The sequence below is a fragment of the Panthera pardus genome, unplaced genomic scaffold (assembly GCF_024362965.1).
Source record: "Panthera pardus isolate Hobbes unplaced genomic scaffold, ASM2436296v1 HiC_scaffold_24, whole genome shotgun sequence".
Classification (NCBI taxonomy): domain Eukaryota; kingdom Metazoa; phylum Chordata; class Mammalia; order Carnivora; family Felidae; genus Panthera; species Panthera pardus.
The window spans coordinates 55,579,650-55,596,694 of NW_026526810.1; the positions used below are offsets into that span (position 1 = coordinate 55,579,650).

Consider the following 17,045-nt stretch of genomic DNA (forward strand, 5'->3'; position numbering starts at 1 on the left):
GAAGAGGGAAAAGTTGCCACTGTTAGACGAGTCCTGAGCTCAAGTCTCTGGGTTATAAACTGGCTTCTGCTTTCTTGAGTTGTTTCTAAGAGAGTTTGGGAGGTCATGGGGCAAGGCTATGGGTGAGTCCTGGGAACAACCCTCACCAGTCACTTGGAGGGTGTGGATGAAGTCCTGGACATTTGCTTGGTCCATGGTTGAGGGAGTGGGCTGCTCTACATTTTCTCCTTCAAATTCACCATGGCCAATGTCCAGCTCTCAGGACTGTCGAAGCAGAATCCTTCTGTGGGGGTGAAATGTGTATCCTCAGCTGACCCAAGCCCAGGGCATGGAGGAGAGAACAGGGGCTTTGTTAGTACGAGGTCCAGGCCTCCAAGTGCAAGGAAGAACCTGGGCCAGACTCTTGTGGGCATTGTCACGTTAAACAGATAATATAAAGGCAGAAGGCACAGAACAAGTGGCAGAAGGTGGAGAGGAGCAAAGCAGAGATACTTATCCTCCACAGCTTCCAAACCATCTTTCAGTTTCTTTAACATGTCAATTAAAATTTTTTTAAGTTTATTTATTTTTAAGAGAGAGAGAGAGGCAGACACAGATTCTGAAGCAGGCTCCAGGCTGTCAGTGCAGAGCCTGACATGGGGCTTAAACCCACGAGCCGTGAGATCTTGATCTCAGCCGAAGTAGGATGCTTAACTGACTGAGCCACCCAGGAGCCCCTAACATGTCAATTTAAATACTACTAAAGGCTGTGGTATTGTCTTTGCTGTTCTCTCTGCCCTGGAATATTCTTCCCTAGGCGTGTTCTGTGGCTGGCGTGTGTTCCTCCTTTAAACTGCAGCTCAGATGTCACCCTCTCCAAGATAGCTTACCTAAACTAGTCCCCCCTTCACTTTTATCACATCATCCTCTCCATTAGGATGCAGGATGTCCTCCATGAGGACAGAGACTTTGTTTCATTCACTAGCATCTAGAATGGTACCTGGCATGTAGTTGGTGCTCAGTAAGTACTGATTAGTTAATTGAGTGAAATGCTTAGGGACCGTTAACCAGAACAAAGAATTAAATAGCCACAGTCTTGATTTGCATGCAGCTTAGGAGCTTTCTGGAAAGGAACATGAATTTTGCCCAAAGCCAGGACTCAGCCACACATAATCATATCCAGTGGCCTGGAGAGTGCTCACAGAAGCCAGATATTTGGAGGGACAGCAGGTCTCTTGATAGGAAATTCACAAGGACAGGAGTTATAGCCTGATTTAAGAGTGAGTCTATGAAATCAGACAGGCAGCATTTTGAACCAGGCAGCATAATGTGTGTGGGGATGTCACTCTAGCTTTAAAAGCTTTTGGATCCGAGACAAAGTCAAAATTATTGCTTGAAGCAGCTTGGGCATGACCCAGCCTATGGGAGAGTGGCTGAGAGATAGTGTTGTCATCAAGGAGCTACAGGTGGCGTTTGACTGTTTATACTGAGACAGATGGCTCCTAGCTGTGTGAGATCAGAGTGGTGCCCGTGAGTTTCTACCAACTATTCTGGAAATACTCCTTCCTCCTGTCTATCCGGGAAGCTCAGTGGACGGATGGGAGTGTTCAAGAAGTCTGAAAACAACAAATAGGATATTTTCACTCAGCCAATTATGGGTTGAATTATGTGCCCTCCCCACCAAAAAGAGAGAGAGAAAGATATGTAAAAGTCCTAACATCTGGTACCTCAGAAGGTGACCATGTTTATTTGGAAATAGGGCTGTTGTAGATGTCATTGCTTAAGATGAGGTCATAATGGAGTAGGGTGGATCCTTAATCCAACACAACTAGTGTCCTTATAAAGACCACAAAAAGGCAGAGACACACTATGTGCTGGAGAACACTATGTGATGAAGGCAGAGTTTGGAGTTTCACTGCTGTGAAGTCAGGGAACACTGAAGAGCCTCTAGAAGTGGGGAAGAGGCAAGGAGGGATCCCCTACAGGCGTCAGAGGGAGCACGGCCCTGCCAACACCTGGATTTCAGACTTCTATCTTATCTAACTGCAAGATAAGACATTTCTGTGGCTTTAAGCCATCTTGTTTCTGGTCCTTTGTTCTGGCAGCCCTAGTAAACTACTACACCAAAGCAGTGGACAGATAGTAGGTTGAAAACCCCGATTGTTGCACAATATTGAATGCAGTGGGTTTTACAAAAGAGTCAGAGCATCTTCAGCCGATAGAATGTGAATCGATGCAATGCAGGCTGGTCATCACTTGTTCCATCCACTTGTGCATACACAGCTTTCAGCACCTTTTCAAAACTTTAATTTTTTATTTTAAGGTAATCGTAGATTCATGTGCGGTTTTAGAAGATAATACAGGCGTGCCGTGTATCCTCTACCTGGTTTCCCGCAATAGTACACGTGTGGTATGTGTGTATGCTGGGTACAGTATCACAACCAGGATATTGACCCAATCCAAATACATCACTGCAAGGGTTCTTTTTGTTACCTTGTCATAACCATATCCACTTTCCTCTGGCTCCTACCCTTTTCTTAACTCTTGGCAACCAAGAGTTCTATGATCTCCATTTCTATAAATTTGTCATTTCAAGATCTTTACATAAATGGAATAATAATATAACACTTTGGGGATTTATAAAAATAATAACACTTTGGGGATTGGCGTTTTTATCCAGTATTACTTCCCTGGAGATTCATCCAAATTGTTGTCTGTATCTATGGTTTATTGTTCCTTTTTATTTCAATTCTCTTTACATGACCCTCTGGAATCAAAGCATATGGGCAACTCCACAACTTTTCTGTTCTTAAGTCATGAAACACCTTTGATTTAGTACATAGGTGTGCAGTCCGATGAAAGAGGCAAAGCTCCAAACTTCATAGAAAATGAAAACTTGTCCCCTCCTCACAATCCCCAGTCCAGGCCTATTGCCTGGGAGAAGCTTGAAGTTGGACAAGAGAGTCTGGTTGGCTTCCTTTTCCATCTTGAGCTTCTGGCCAAGGTTTCTTGGCCCTCAAGGATTGGTGCTGAGGTGGGGCTTGGTTGATGCAGGGGTGGAATACGGAGATGTAGGAGGGCCAGAAAAAAGCCATAAAGATGCATCTTGGTGTAAGTGGGTTCATACTCTCTGGACTGTCACTTGTCCCTTGATAGTGGTGATGTCTTCCCATATTCATAGTTGGTAGCTTACTCTGTCCTTTGTCCTTTGAATGCTGCTGGACCTCCAGCTTCTCTCTGTTGAGGGCTGTTTGCCCCTGCAGGTGGCCCTCTTGGACAACTGTCGTGACCCCAGGCCATTGCTTTCATTCCTTGGCCCTCACCTGGTACAAGGGAACACATATGATGAATTCTGAGAGTGCAGGCTGCCCTCTGTAGCTTCTTCTTTGAGTACTCATCAGCCCACCTCTGGCCCTTTAAGTTTCTCAGGAACTAGTCATAATTCACTATAAGCCCTGATTGCAGAGGACACACATCAAAGCTGTCTGCATGGGCTTGCTGAACCCCCCCTTACTCACTAGGCTTGAGGAAAGATGGGCAACGCCCTCCCTTCTCTTCTTGGTGGGTAGGACTCGGTGCCCACCCACAGCTCTCTGTCTATTCTTGTATACCCTCCAGGCAGGTGATAGTTCAAGTGTTGTAACCATTGAACCATAACTTTGAAAAATTCGCATCTTATTCTGATACCTTACTCTGGTATTTATGGTATCTTGATGCCTTGGCAAATTTTCCCAATTCCAGTGACTAAATAGTATGTTAATTTAGAAATACTTTTTTTCTACTTAAAAATTTTGAAGCAGTTTTGCTCATATCTCTTTGACATCTGCAACTGTTTTTGTTGGGGAAACATTTTGGAATCTTCTCATCCAGTTTTTCAGGGCCCATCACCATGACTTCTAAGCTCTGTGAACGAGACACTGTGCTTCCCCCCTAACCCCCCAACTTCTGCATGACATGGCCCCTGAAATTTCACCCTAAGCCGCAAGGCCAGTAACTGGTTTCTTTAGGGCAGGAATGGTGAATGATACTGTTGCCTTCTTTCTCAATTATTCCATCAGATGACTCTTATAGGAAGCCCAAAGTAACATTGACTGAGGTAATTTCAGGTCATTGTGCCTTCGCCAAACAAAATTCTGAATCAAGTAACTTATTACTTGTTCCAAATAAAGTAATTGAGCGAATGCCTTGTATTAATAGAGGTTTTGTATTTTCTGAGCGAGAATGTTTGAGGACATCTCTGCTTTGTGTTAGAGGGTCTGAGATATTTACTCCTTGATTCCCTGGGTATCCCTGTGTGCTCATTTGCACCTTTAATTACAGCTACGTTTTGTTGGGGCTTCCTGGGCAGTTTCTTAGGGCAAGAAACACTTCCAACGGCTGCTAAATGGAAAGGAAAGAATAACTCTCTGAAGTCCACCTAAGTGTGAATTTAATTTCCAGGAACACAGAGTTCAAGTGAGACTCAAGCAGAGACAAAATAATCAAATTTTGGTTTTCAGACCTTCTCACTGATGAGAATAGCACCTACTGTATTTGTCCCGTTGTTTCTGTGGCCTTCTCCCAAGGCTGCAAATCTTTAGCAGCAATGATTGTACAAATTATCAGAAGCCCTAAAGTGAAGCCCACGTGAAGGTCAGGATTAGGGGCTTGAGAGTTAACTGCCTGTTTCTCTGTGGGATGCTGTTATTCTTAAGAGTACATGGGACTTTTCTCTGAAGAGCACCAAATCATTTTTCTGGTTAGTAGCAAGTCAGTGGGCTCTAGCTAGTGAGGATCACATTAGGTGTTTAGGAAGGGTAGCTTCTAACCTGGCCCTGCTGTTCAGTGATGGGTTTACTGCCTCTCTTTGTGGTTGTAATTGTGAGGCAGAGATTCTTAAACCTCCTGTGCATAAAGATCACTTGTTAAAAATGCAGATTCCTGGGGCGACTGGGTGACTCAGTCGGTTGAGCAGCTGACTTCAGCTCAGGTCATGATCTCACAGCCTGTGAGTTCGAGTCCCATGTCGGGCTCCGTGCTGATAGCTCAGAGACAGCAGCCGGCTTCAGATTGTGTCTCCTTCTTTCTCTGCCCCTTCTCCCTCCCACACTCTGTCTCTCTCTGTCTCTGAAAAAATGAATAAACCTTTAAAAAATAAATTTAAGAAATGCAGATTCCTGAGTTCCACCATCAGAAGTTCCGTTTGGTGGGTTAGACATGGAGTCTTGGTGTCTATATTTTTATTTGTTTGTTTGTTTTAAATTTTAATTAATTTTTTATTTAACTTTTAAAAAGTTTATTTATTTTTGAGAGAGAGAGAGAGAGAAAGAGCAAGCACAAGTTGGGGAGAGGCAGAGAGAGAGAGGGAGACACAGAATCTGAATCAGGCTCCAGGCTCTGAACTGCCAGCACGGAGCCCGATGCGGGGCTTGAACTCACTCACTGTGAGATCATGACATGAGCCAAAGTTGGATGCTCAGCCAACTGAGCCACCCAAGCTCCCCTATTTAATTTATTTTTTAAATTTACATCCAAGTTAGTTAGCATATAGTGCAACAATGATTTCAGGAGTAGATTCCTTAGTGCCCCTTACCCATTTAGCCCATACCCCCTCCCACATCCCCTCAGGTAACCCTCTGTTTGTTCTCCATATTTAAGAGTCTCTTATGTTTTGTCCCCCTCCGTGTTTCTATATTATTTTTGCTTCCCTTCCCCTAGGTTCTTCTGTTTTGTATCTTAAAGTCCTGAGTGTCTCTATTTTTAATGAACACTTTCTGTGATTTTGATGCTGGTGTTTCACACACATTGATCTGAGGGATGCCTGGCTGACTTCTTAGTCTGTGGAGATGACAGGTGGGCATCATGCACACTCCCAGGTTATAGAAGGGAGACGACTAGTTATTTAAGGTAAGTGCTTGAACCATTAGAAGCCCCGCCCCAACTTCTAGGGGAGTAATAACGTTGTCTTCAGACTTACTCTTGCAAAGAAAGTTGTTGGGGGGGGAGGAGTAGGAATTTAATTTTGGTGTTATTGGTACCAGTTCTACCCACCCATCTTTTAATGGCTAGTGTTGCTTAAGGTCTGAAGGTACTGTGGAGAGAATACATACCCTAATTATGAATAGGCCGAGCCTCTTCTCAAATCGGACTTAGAAAAAGGAACTTACCTTAAAGTTTTATGAATGAGGTAATCTGATTTCCTAATTCCTCCCCTGCTGACCGTCTCCATCTCAATATATATCCTATAGGTAATAACAGAATTATTTATTTAAAAAGGCAAGAGGGGGAGTTTCTGACAGTTGCCTTTTGAGACAGACCCTTTTGTAAAAGCCATGGAGGGTTATGTGACTCCTCCCTTGTACGTGTGTGTTCTCTGCCTCTCCACCTAATGTTTCATTATGAGGTTCAGCTGGAATACTTGACTGTCGAAAAGAAACATGAGAGAACTGTCCGAAGCCACGTAAATTGGCAAACACAAAGTCATCCTAATAATTCTATGCAGACTCAAGACATTTTTTCAGAATTTCCACTGAGATTGAAACCAAAAATGTTGACAATTTGCACCATCTCATGGGGATTCGTCATATACTCACCCCTAGTGTCTTGGGCTGCTTTGCCATCAGCCATTTTGGTCGTGCTGTGCTCTACCTTCTTCTGGGACTTTTTTTTAATTTTTAAATCTTTATTTATGAGAGAGGGACAGAGTGTGAGCGGGGGAGGGGTAGAGACAGAATCCAAAGCAGGTACCCGTCTCCGAGGGGTCAGCAGAGAGCCCAACCATGGGGCTAGAACCCATGGACCTGGAGATTATGACCTGAGCCAAAGTTGGATGCTTCACCAACTGAGCCACCCAGGCTCCCCCTTCTGGGACTTCTTGATGCCTCTATAATTGAGGTCTTGAAATTCCACCCACGTGCCACCACTGTGGACTTTCCAGTGCCCCTGAAATGTTTTAAGCCTAAGCGTGTCCTCCAAATATCCAGTATATGTGCAGCAAGAGTCCCAAACTGGGAAACTAAGTCTTTATCAAAAGAGCCACAGGCAGTTTAGATATGGGAGTTCACATAATATAGTTACGGGTCATTTTTAGCCTGGTACCAAGGAGAACAGAGGGGGCAAGTGAGTGACCAGAAGGACCAATTCAGGGCCATTTGGCTTTGGAGAGTATTGTGGTGTGCAAATCTCTTGTTAGAATACGAACAACAAGGGAGCAGTTGGGCAGCTTTAAAAGTCTACTCCACTGCAATTTGGTGTGCTTCTTAGGCCTTTTTATTGTTAATATTAGGTATCTTTAATTTTGACTGTGGGATCTTTGTGTACTGTCTCAAGATATAGAATGCAAAAATCTAGTTTAGCCGCCCCTTTGTAACCTTTTTTTTTTTTTTTTTAATCTTTATTTTTGAGAGAGAGAGAGAGCAAGAGAGAGAGTGAGACACAGACTCGGAAGCAGGCTCCAGGCTCTGAGCTGTCAGCACAGAGCCCGCTGCGGGGCTCGAACTCACAAATGGTGAGATCATGCTCTGAGCTAAAGTCGGACACTTAACCAACTGAGCCACACAGGTGCCCCTGCCTCTTTATAATCTTACCATGAGTCTTGCGCTGTTGGGGAGTTTGGCATATAGGTTGAATTGAACTCATGTACGCTGTTAACTTCATGTTAACGTCAGTATGTCGACTCATATTGAATTGAACAGCTACTGAAACTCCCAAGCTTTTATTTCATGTACTGCTGTTATGCTTCTTTTTCATCATTCTTGTTTTGATTCAGTTTAGGAGCCCAGCTTAGTACTTTGGTTTTATCATCTTTTTAAATTCATCATTCATCTAAATTCTCAAAAAAATTATTGAATGGTATAGGGAGAAAAGGTTGGAGATCTTGTGACTAGTGATCTGGTCATTGAGGTTAGTTTTAATTTACTATTCAAAAACCCTTTTGGAATAATTGTTAACAAATTATTAACTAGAACTCTCAGGTTATATTTCTTTATCTTGTTTACAAAAACATTTGGAGACACCCTCTCAGATATTTTACTGAAAGCCAGGTATATCATGTCCACTATAGCTCCTAGGCTTACTGATATAAGAAAATAAGGAGATTCTGGTATGATTGATTCTTAGTGCATCTGGGCTGGCTCCCAGTGATTACTTCTGGCCTTCCTGTCAATAATTAATTCTATGTCAGGTCGGGCAAGATGAGTTTTGCTGTATTTTTCTTCTTCCTCTTTTCCATGTGTCCAGTCTTCTGGTTCCTTTCCTCTTCTCCATAATTCCTGAAAGTTCTCCAGAGTTGGTCTGGAATAGTGCTTCTCAGACTTTAATGTGTGAGTGAATCTGCTAGGGGTCTTGTTACATTGCAGGTTCTGATTCAGGAGGTCTGGGATAGGGCCCGAGATTCTGCCTTTCTAAGAAACTACTAGGTGCTGTCGGTCCTCAAACTATTCACGCTGTGTAGGTAGGAACTAGAAGACTTGGTGTTCGCGGCAACAGATCTAGATTTGAGTGCTCCGGTAGAGCAGGAAGGAGATCTCTGGTGGAGGTCTCTTATTTCAACACTTATAAACTCATCAGCATCTGTATACTCCAACAGTTATCTCCCTCGTTCCGTTATTTTCAGTGTCTCTTACTCCCACTGGCTCCTTTGCCCCATCCTTCTTGTATCTTTCACCTTATAGTGCCTTTCTTTCTTCTTCTGTTCACAGACTTCTTGGGAGAATAGCCTTATATTTCATTCTTCCATTTTAGTCGCACCTGATTATTCCTCAACCAGCGACTCTGATCATGACACTCTCCTCTTAGAAACCCTTCCATGGCTCCCCAATCCTTCTGGCTCCTTATAGTGACATTCCACAACCTGGCTCCTATTTCCTTCACCAGCCCACTCATCTTACACTCCAGGAATTCCAGTCTACTTGTTGTTCCCAGGGCACATTATTTTGTTTCCAGTCTCCTTGCCTTTGCTTTTGTTGTTTATTTGTCCATAAAAGCTCTTCCCTGACTTAGTACCTGGCTAATTTCCCTCATTCTTCAGATATTCCTTTCTCTCTCTCTCTCTCTCTCTCTCTCTCTCTTTCTCTCTCTCTTTCTCTTTCTCTCCTTAGAAACTTAAGTTAAGGGGTGCCTGGGTGGCTCAGTTGGTTAAGTGTCCGACTTCGGCTCAGGTCATGGTTTTGAGGTTCGTGAGTTTGAGCCCCGTGTCGAGCTCTGTGCCGACAGCTGAGAGCCTGGAGCCTGCTTCAGATTCTGTGTCTCCCTCTCTCTCTCTGCTCCTTCCCCACTCATGCTGTGTCTCAATCTCTCTCAAGAATAAATAAACGTTAAAGAAATTAAAAAAAAAAGAAACTTTAAGTTAATATCTCTATTTATATTTGTTATTTGTATAATTCAAGAATGATTGAAATGAGGTGTATTGGTGCTTTTCCCCCTTTAGGCTGCAGCTATAACTGTAGAATTATTGGAAGGAGGTATTAACCTGACATGATGGTGGTCAGTTGTATTGAAGGATTTTAAGGATACAAAGTCACTTGGCAAAGTCATCATAAATCTTATTAAATTTTTTTTTTAAACATTTATTTGTTTTTGAGAAAGAGAAAGAGAGAGAGAGAGACAGAACATGAGCAGGTGAGGGGCATAGAGACAGGGAGACACAGAATCCGAAGCAGGCTCCAGGCTCTGAGCTGTCAGCACAGAACCTGACATGGGGCTCAAACCCACAAACTGCAAGATCATGACCTGAGCCAAAGTTGGATGCTTAACCGACTCAGCCACCCAGGTGCCCCCATAAATCTTATTTTTTTAAAAAGGGCATACTTAATACTCATCACTTTCTAAATGAAGAGGGAAGATACTTTTATTTTCTTTTGTTTAAGTTTATTTATTTATTTTTGAGAGAAAGAGAGAGAGAGAGAGAGGGAGGGAGCATGTGCATGGGGGAGAGGCAGAGAGAGAGGGACAGAGAGAATCCCAAGTAGGCTCCATGCTATCAGCACCGAGACCCATGCGGGGCTTGATTTCACTAACCATGAGATCATGACCTCAGCCAAAATCAAGAGTCGGAGGCTCAACGAACTGAGCCACCCAGGCGCCCTGAGGTAAAATATTTTTAATTAGTTTATCATGTGTGAATTATTCCAGCTGACCTGTACAGTGTTCATTGACATAGCTTCATGGGAATGAAGCAATAAAATAAAAATGGCAAGTTTTATCAGATGAGAATATTTTCACTAATGTGGTCCACAGAGACAGTGTGAACGGTGAGGTTTTCAGATGATACTTCAGAACCTTGACGGCGTCTTGCATTGCCTGCCCGTGGGTGCAGAGTAACAGACAAGGTCACTTGCTGGCTTAGAGAGGAGCCTCTTGTAAATCACTAAACTAATTGGGGTTACTTGACAGTAGCAGGGAATACAGATGGAGAGCTGCCCGAAAAGATGCAAACACTGAGGACTTGATGGATTATTAGCTGATTATTCAAACTAGAGAGGCTCAGGACTTGAAATAAGTGAAGTCCAAAAGAAACTAGACTCACATCAGATAAAAATTTTTAATAAAATTTAAAAATATGTCCCATAGGTGTGGTTATGATCTCTCAGGCAACAAATGCAATTTGCCACCAGATGTGTCGTTGCTATGACACTTGCAGATATACGAAGGGATGGTGAAAGGTGGAGATTGAAGGGCAATAGATTTGAAACCTTATTTGCCAAATGATCTTAATGTGTGTGTTTCAGAGATAAATCTTAATCCTTTGAACATAATAGGTATTCTGTAAATGTGTGTGGAGGAAACGTGAAATATTTAAAATTCAGTGTGGGAAATAACCTTTGCTTTTCTTAAGGAATTGTTTTTTATGGTGCGGTTTTGTGCCTGCTGGGTCACATTGTGTCCTATGTTCCTGTGACTATAGAGAAAGGCATGCAAAAGAGAATAAGAATTGTCAGCTTCATTAAGGATATAGCATGTACTGATATAATTTCCTTTTCTCCAGGGAGGTGGAACTGTGGATGAATTACTTTCTAGCCGAATTGCCTGAGTTGGAGCTCTTGTCTCCATTCTCTTCCCTGATTTCCCGGTCAGTCTGTCTCTGGGTAATGACTCTTTCGGTGTATGTTGCCTTTCAGCATAATATATTTATTTGAACTGAACTGTGTGTCTGGTGGGTTGTGCCACAAAACCAAGAACCCACAGCTATAGTCATAATAGTCTATTTTGTGAAATAGTACTTGCCCGTGCCAAATTATTTCTCTTTTGAAAATAATGTTCCTGGGATAAAAATAGGATTTTAGATAAGATTAGTATCGGTTAGTGGGCCACAGGGCTTAAGAATCAGATAGTTCCTTTTATTTTATTTATGTTTAATTTTTTAAGTTTATTTATTTATTTTGAGAGAGAGAGAGAGAGCACAGAAGGGGCAGAGAAAGGAGAGAGAATCCCAAGCAGGCTCCGTGCTGCCAGCGGTGGGGCCCTATGTGAGTTCATGACCTGAGCCGAAGTCAGATGCCCAACCATCTGAGCCACCCAGGTGCCCCTAGAATCACATATTTCTGAGTGTAAGCCCTCATTCAGCCACTTGCTAGCATTTTGTCTTTGGGCTAGCTTTTATTATTTTTAAAATAATTTTTTTCTCATTGTAAAATAGTAAAGAATTTTGAAAGCCTAGAAAGTCATGAAGAATGAATGTTCATATAACATATGAGCACTTTCTTATCAGTAGACATTCTTTGAAAGCCCCGTTTCATATTTATGTTTATGAAATTATTTATTTAATTATTTAATCATTTTCTAAACTTTTTTTTTAAGTTTACTTATTTATTGAGAGAGAGCATGCACATGCTCTCTCAGGGGAGGGGCAGAGAGAGAGAGAGAGAGAGAGAGAGAGAGAGAGAATCCTAAGCAGGCTCTGTGCTGTCAGCCCAAAGCCCAAAGTGGGGCTTGAACTTATGAACCGTAACATCGTGACGAGAGCTGAAATCAAGAGTTGGATGCTTAACCCACTGAGCCACCCAGGCACCCCAATCATTTAGTCATTCTTATATTTTTGGACATTTGTGGTGTTTCTTGGTTAAAACCATGATAAGTAGTGCTGTGACAAAGATCTTTTAATTAAAAAAAAAATCTTTGTCCAACTCGCTATTTCCATGGGATAGTTTCTTGGGAAGGGTGTTACAGAATTTTATTTGTACATTTTTTTTTAAATTTTTTTTTTTTAACATTTATTTTATTTTTGAGACAGAGAGAGACAGAGCATGAATGGGGGAGGGTCAGAGAGAGGGAGACAAAGAATCTGAAACAGGCTCCAGGCTCTGGGCTATCAGCACAGAGCCGGACGCGGGGCTTGAACTCACCGACCACGAGATCATGACCTGAGCCAAAGTCGGCCGCTTAACCAACTGAGCCACCCAGGCGCCCCTATTTGTACATTTTTAATAGTGGTTTTTGAAGCGTTTGATAACCAAAATAGAGTGAAGGATAAATAATGTAATTGAGCTTCAGTTTTCTTATTTATCTATATCCTAATGGTAGGAGGATATGGGCTAATATATGCAAAGCACATAGCACAATGACTGGCAAATATTGTTAATGTTTTTGGTCTTTGCTTTAACATATCCATTGTCCATACCATATAATTAAGTGCTCAACCACCTCCATTATCTGTTTAAAAAAAAAAAAAAAGGAAAATAAACTTTTATTGCGTGGTGTGTGTTTATTGTGAGACAGAATTTGTATGTGTGAACATCTAGCCTAATGCTCTTGTTTTATGAAAACTGCCTTAAAAATGTATGTATGAAAGTGAAAGGTAGAGGGGAAAACAGTGTTGTGTTTTTTAAAAGTAATTCTTTGAATTAAAAAACAAACTAATAGGAAATTACTACAGGCGGTGGAAAGCTTGGCCTAACTGGTCATTATATCTGTATTGGTTTTCACCTAGTATCAAAGCTTGTAAGTCACAGCTCTGTGAATTTAATGTGTGTTTCACTTATATGAGAATGGGCTGATGAGAGAAGCAAGAGAGACAGAGAGGGATCAATATTCTTGATACTCCAAATTGTCAGTGTAATGAATATAATTTGAGGCCTGTGAGCCACCTCAAAAGAAGGCATAAAATGGTACTTTTAATAAATGAATCAGAGAATAATGAAATGTCACGTCTGATTTTTTCCGTTTTCACACAGTTCCTGTACAGAACAAGGCTGCATTAGTTTCTTTTTTTTTTTTTTTAATTTTTTTAATGTTTATTTATTTTTGAGAGAGAGAGTGAGAGAGTGAGTATGAGCGGGAGAGGGGCAGAGAGAGAGGGAGACACAGAATTTGAAGCAGGCTCCAGGCTCTGAGCTGTCAGCACAGAGCCCGACGCGGGGCTCGAACTCACAAACCGGGAGATCATGACCTGAGCCTAAGTCGGATGCTTAACCGACAGCCACCCAGGTGCCCTGCATGAGTTTCTTAGGGCTGCTGTAACAGATTAGCACAAACTGAGTGGTTTAAAATAACAGAAGTTTCTTCTCTCACAGTTCAGGAAGCCAGAAGTCTCAAATCGAGGTGTCCACCGGGTCGGTTCCTTCTGGAGGCCCTGGAGGCACCTCGTCCGTGCCTCTGTCCTGCCTCATGATGGCTCCCACATCACTGGTATTTCCTGATTTGTAGCCACGCTACTCCAGATTCTGCTTCTGTCTTCCTATGGCCTTCCTCCCTGTGTCTGTTCTGTGTGTGTGTCCTCTCCTAAAAAGGACACTAGTCATTGGATTTGAGGCCCACTCTAATCCAGTATGGCCTCATCTTATCTTGACCATATCTGCAAAGATCGTGTTTCTAAATAAGGTCACATTCATAGCCTGGAAGAGCTGGGGATAGGACTTGGACATATCTTTTTAGGGGGACAGGGTTTAACCCATTGCAATGGCAAATACACAAGTTCCAATAGAAACTCACCATCTCTCCTTCCTCCCCATACCCTGCCGGCTTCTCTAACCACAACTTTATCAAGTTGTGTTACTTAACTACCTGTTTCCCCCTTGCCTTTTCTATTCGCTTCAACTTTTCTGCTTGACTCTACCCTATCTACCCACGATGATTTCTTGCTGTAAGAAACTGGTCTCCTTAACCTTCTCTCATAGCCTATTTCTCCTTTCTTTGTGCTGTTCCTCCTGCGTGGAAGGCCTTCTCTCTCTCTTCATCTAAGTAAATCTCATTTCTAAGGGCGCGGATTGTGCTTTATACTTTCTTTTTTCCTGTAGCATCTAGTCCAGTGGTAGCACATAGTATGGGCTCAATAGACAGTCTGATTAACTTTCTGATAAAGTAGAAGGATATAGACCATAGATTGGCAAGAAAATTAAATAATGGTTTCATGTGCCTGAATTCCAAAATTCAAGCTGCTTGAGAATCGGTCTCTCTTGATAGCTTAAATGGTTTAGGTAGACTATTGTCTTTCTCTTTGATTGAAAACTTCCACCCAGTATTGTATTTTAGTCTCATTCTGGTGCTATAACCTATTTTGGCTCAAAAATAGCATAAGGAGACGATCCTGACATATCAGTTACTCTATGAGAAAATTTTGTTATTTATTGTCAATACTAAGTTCAGCGTTTGGAAGATAATTTCTTATCAGTGGTATAATTTCTTTTTAATATTTATTTATTTTTGAGAGAGAGAGAGAGAGAGAGAGAGAGAGTGAGAGAGAGAGAGAGTCAGAGAGTCGGGGAGGGGCAGAGAGAGAGGGAGACACAGAATCCGAAACAGGTTCCAGGCTCTGAGCTGTCAGTACAGAGCCCGACGTGGGGCTCGAAGCCATGAACTGTGAGATCGTGACCTGAGCCAAAGTCAGGAGCTCAACCGACTGAGCCACCCAGGTGCCCCTAGTGGTGTAATTTCTGAACACGTAAATAAAACCGGCTTTGTAGTTTTGTTTTCTAATTATTATCATCATGGTTACATAGCTGGAAGAAAAGGTTTCCTTCCTTCCTTCCTTCCTTCCTTCCTTCCTTCCTTCCTTCCTTCCTTCCTTTCTTTCTTTCTTTCTTTCTTTCTTTCTTTCTTTCTTGTTTTATTTTCCAAAATATACAGTTGGTGGGATCTGTCCACGCATCTCCACCAGCAGCTGGGGCATCTCCACCCTTGGTCTTCCTGGTGTAAATTACTTGAGCTCTGTGCTTTGAAACCAGCTTAATAAGGAGCTCCTGAAGGACTGTTTCAGCCAGGGAACCTCGAATCTTCGGTCTCTCAGAGGCAGCAGCTGGAGTTATAAGCTTATAGTTGGGAACTTTCTTACAGAGTTTGTTATATGTCGCTTTGTCAAACAAAACCAGGCTATTGAGCTTGTCCCAAACTTTGCCTTTGGACCACCTCTTTTTGGCCCTGCCCCCAGATTCACTGGGTCTTTGTCTTTTTTGGTTGACTTTCCGGTGTCTTTCTTCTTGTTGTCGTCCTTCGGCGGCATGGCGGAGCTTGGAGAGCAGTGGCCATCCCTGCAGCCTCGCTAAGGTGTCATACAAAAAAACTTAAAGGTTTTCTAATCCAGTTTTCTACCTCTTCAAAAAGGAGAAGGCCTGTAGCAACACTGACTGCTTCCTGTCCCTTGGGTTCTGTCTTATTCCAGTAAACTCCACAGTTGTATATCTGAAGGGACATATATGCCACATTTAGTCTGGGGCCCTGAAGGAGATCTAGTCAAGGCCATCTGTGGTTCCGTGGACCTTAGTGCCAGTTCTTACCATTAACAAACCCAGAGCCATTAAGTGGGTGGTGAGCAGATTTAAGTTTCTGGTTTTTCATGAACAAAAGGGCCAGGGCCAGTAGAGTTTCTTTTGTCTGGGTTATATTGAATACTTGTGCATGTGTGGTATTCGTAGCTAGAATAATGAGTAAATGTTTGCTAAGCAAATTGACTAGTGGCTGGCACATAGTAAATGCTATAAATACCTTTGAAAATAAGATAAAAAGTATAAATTGCAGTCAAAATCAGGGTATATGTTTTTATACTGCTCCGCTCCAAGAGTTCTATGCTTAGCATTTCTACAGGCTGCCAGTGGGTTGGGCCTAAGGCTCATCTCCTCAGCCTTCCATTCACCCCTGTTGTCAGATTTTTGTCTTTGTTCAGGCAACTCTCATTAACTGTAACTTTCTGCAAATGGGGACTGTCATCAGAGGGGAGCCCCTTCAGTTTTCATGTGATTTCTCCCATATAGACCGGCAAGAGCCTGGATCACAGACTGGTGTGAATTGGTACTTTTACAAAATAAGTTGACAAATACTGCTTTATTTTCTAGCTTGGAGCCGTCAAAAACTCAGCTTAATTCTTTTTTGCCTTTATGTCCACAGAAAAGAGACTTTGTAAGTCTTAAGGGCCGTGGTGGGCTGGTAAGTATTTGACAACTGGCTTTGTCTGGAGAAAGCCCTGATTTGTTGTGTTTGCCAGTTTTCACGGCATAGATACTCCCACCGTGGCCAAGCTACCAATGATGTGCATAGTTGGGAAGGGATGTGTACATTTGGCTCTCCCAAGCTGGGGTCAGGCTCCTGCATGCCACTGTAAATGGAGGATTGAGGGGATGTGCCTTAGGCCTAGCCCATGGAAGGTTTATGCAGATGCTGAGAGTAGCTCTTTCTAGTATCATTTGTTTACTATGGACATTTGTTTACTATGTCCATTGCCATGGACAGGCACTGCTTTAGGTATTGGGGATGTAGGAGTGAATCATATGAAGTCTCTGCCCTCAGGGAGCTTACATACCACTGAAAGCTGTTCAGAAGTTTCCAATTTCAACCTCTTGGGACCCTAGCATTCCCCCATTTGGGGGCAATGAGGAAAATAGCATGGGCTCATTGTAGCTTTCCTGGGTGTGAAGCAGGGATTGTGGAGGAGGCAGAATTGCTCTCTGGATTGTCTCCATCTTGGAGGTGCGGAGGCCCTAAACCTTGCAATGCCAGGAATGTTGGCAGTGTGCCATGAGGGGTAGACATTAAAGAGCAGAGAAGGTAAGGGTCTTACTTGGAGTTCCAGTTCCCTAACTAATCCAGAGGATTAGTCATCAATAGGTGACTATTGATTATAAGCCATAATGATTATAAGCCTCATTAATAGTTAATGATCT

At 42.5% G+C, this 17,045-nt stretch overlaps 1 protein-coding gene and 1 pseudogene across 1 annotated transcript in view; one reads left to right on the plus strand and one right to left on the minus strand.

The window, feature by feature from the left end:
* Positions 1-17,045, plus strand: part of GPR176 (G protein-coupled receptor 176) — a 123,772-nt gene that overhangs the window by 10,633 nt on the left and 96,094 nt on the right. The window lies entirely within an intron of this gene.
* On the minus strand, positions 1,525-15,391 carry LOC128772746 (40S ribosomal protein S25-like; annotated as a pseudogene).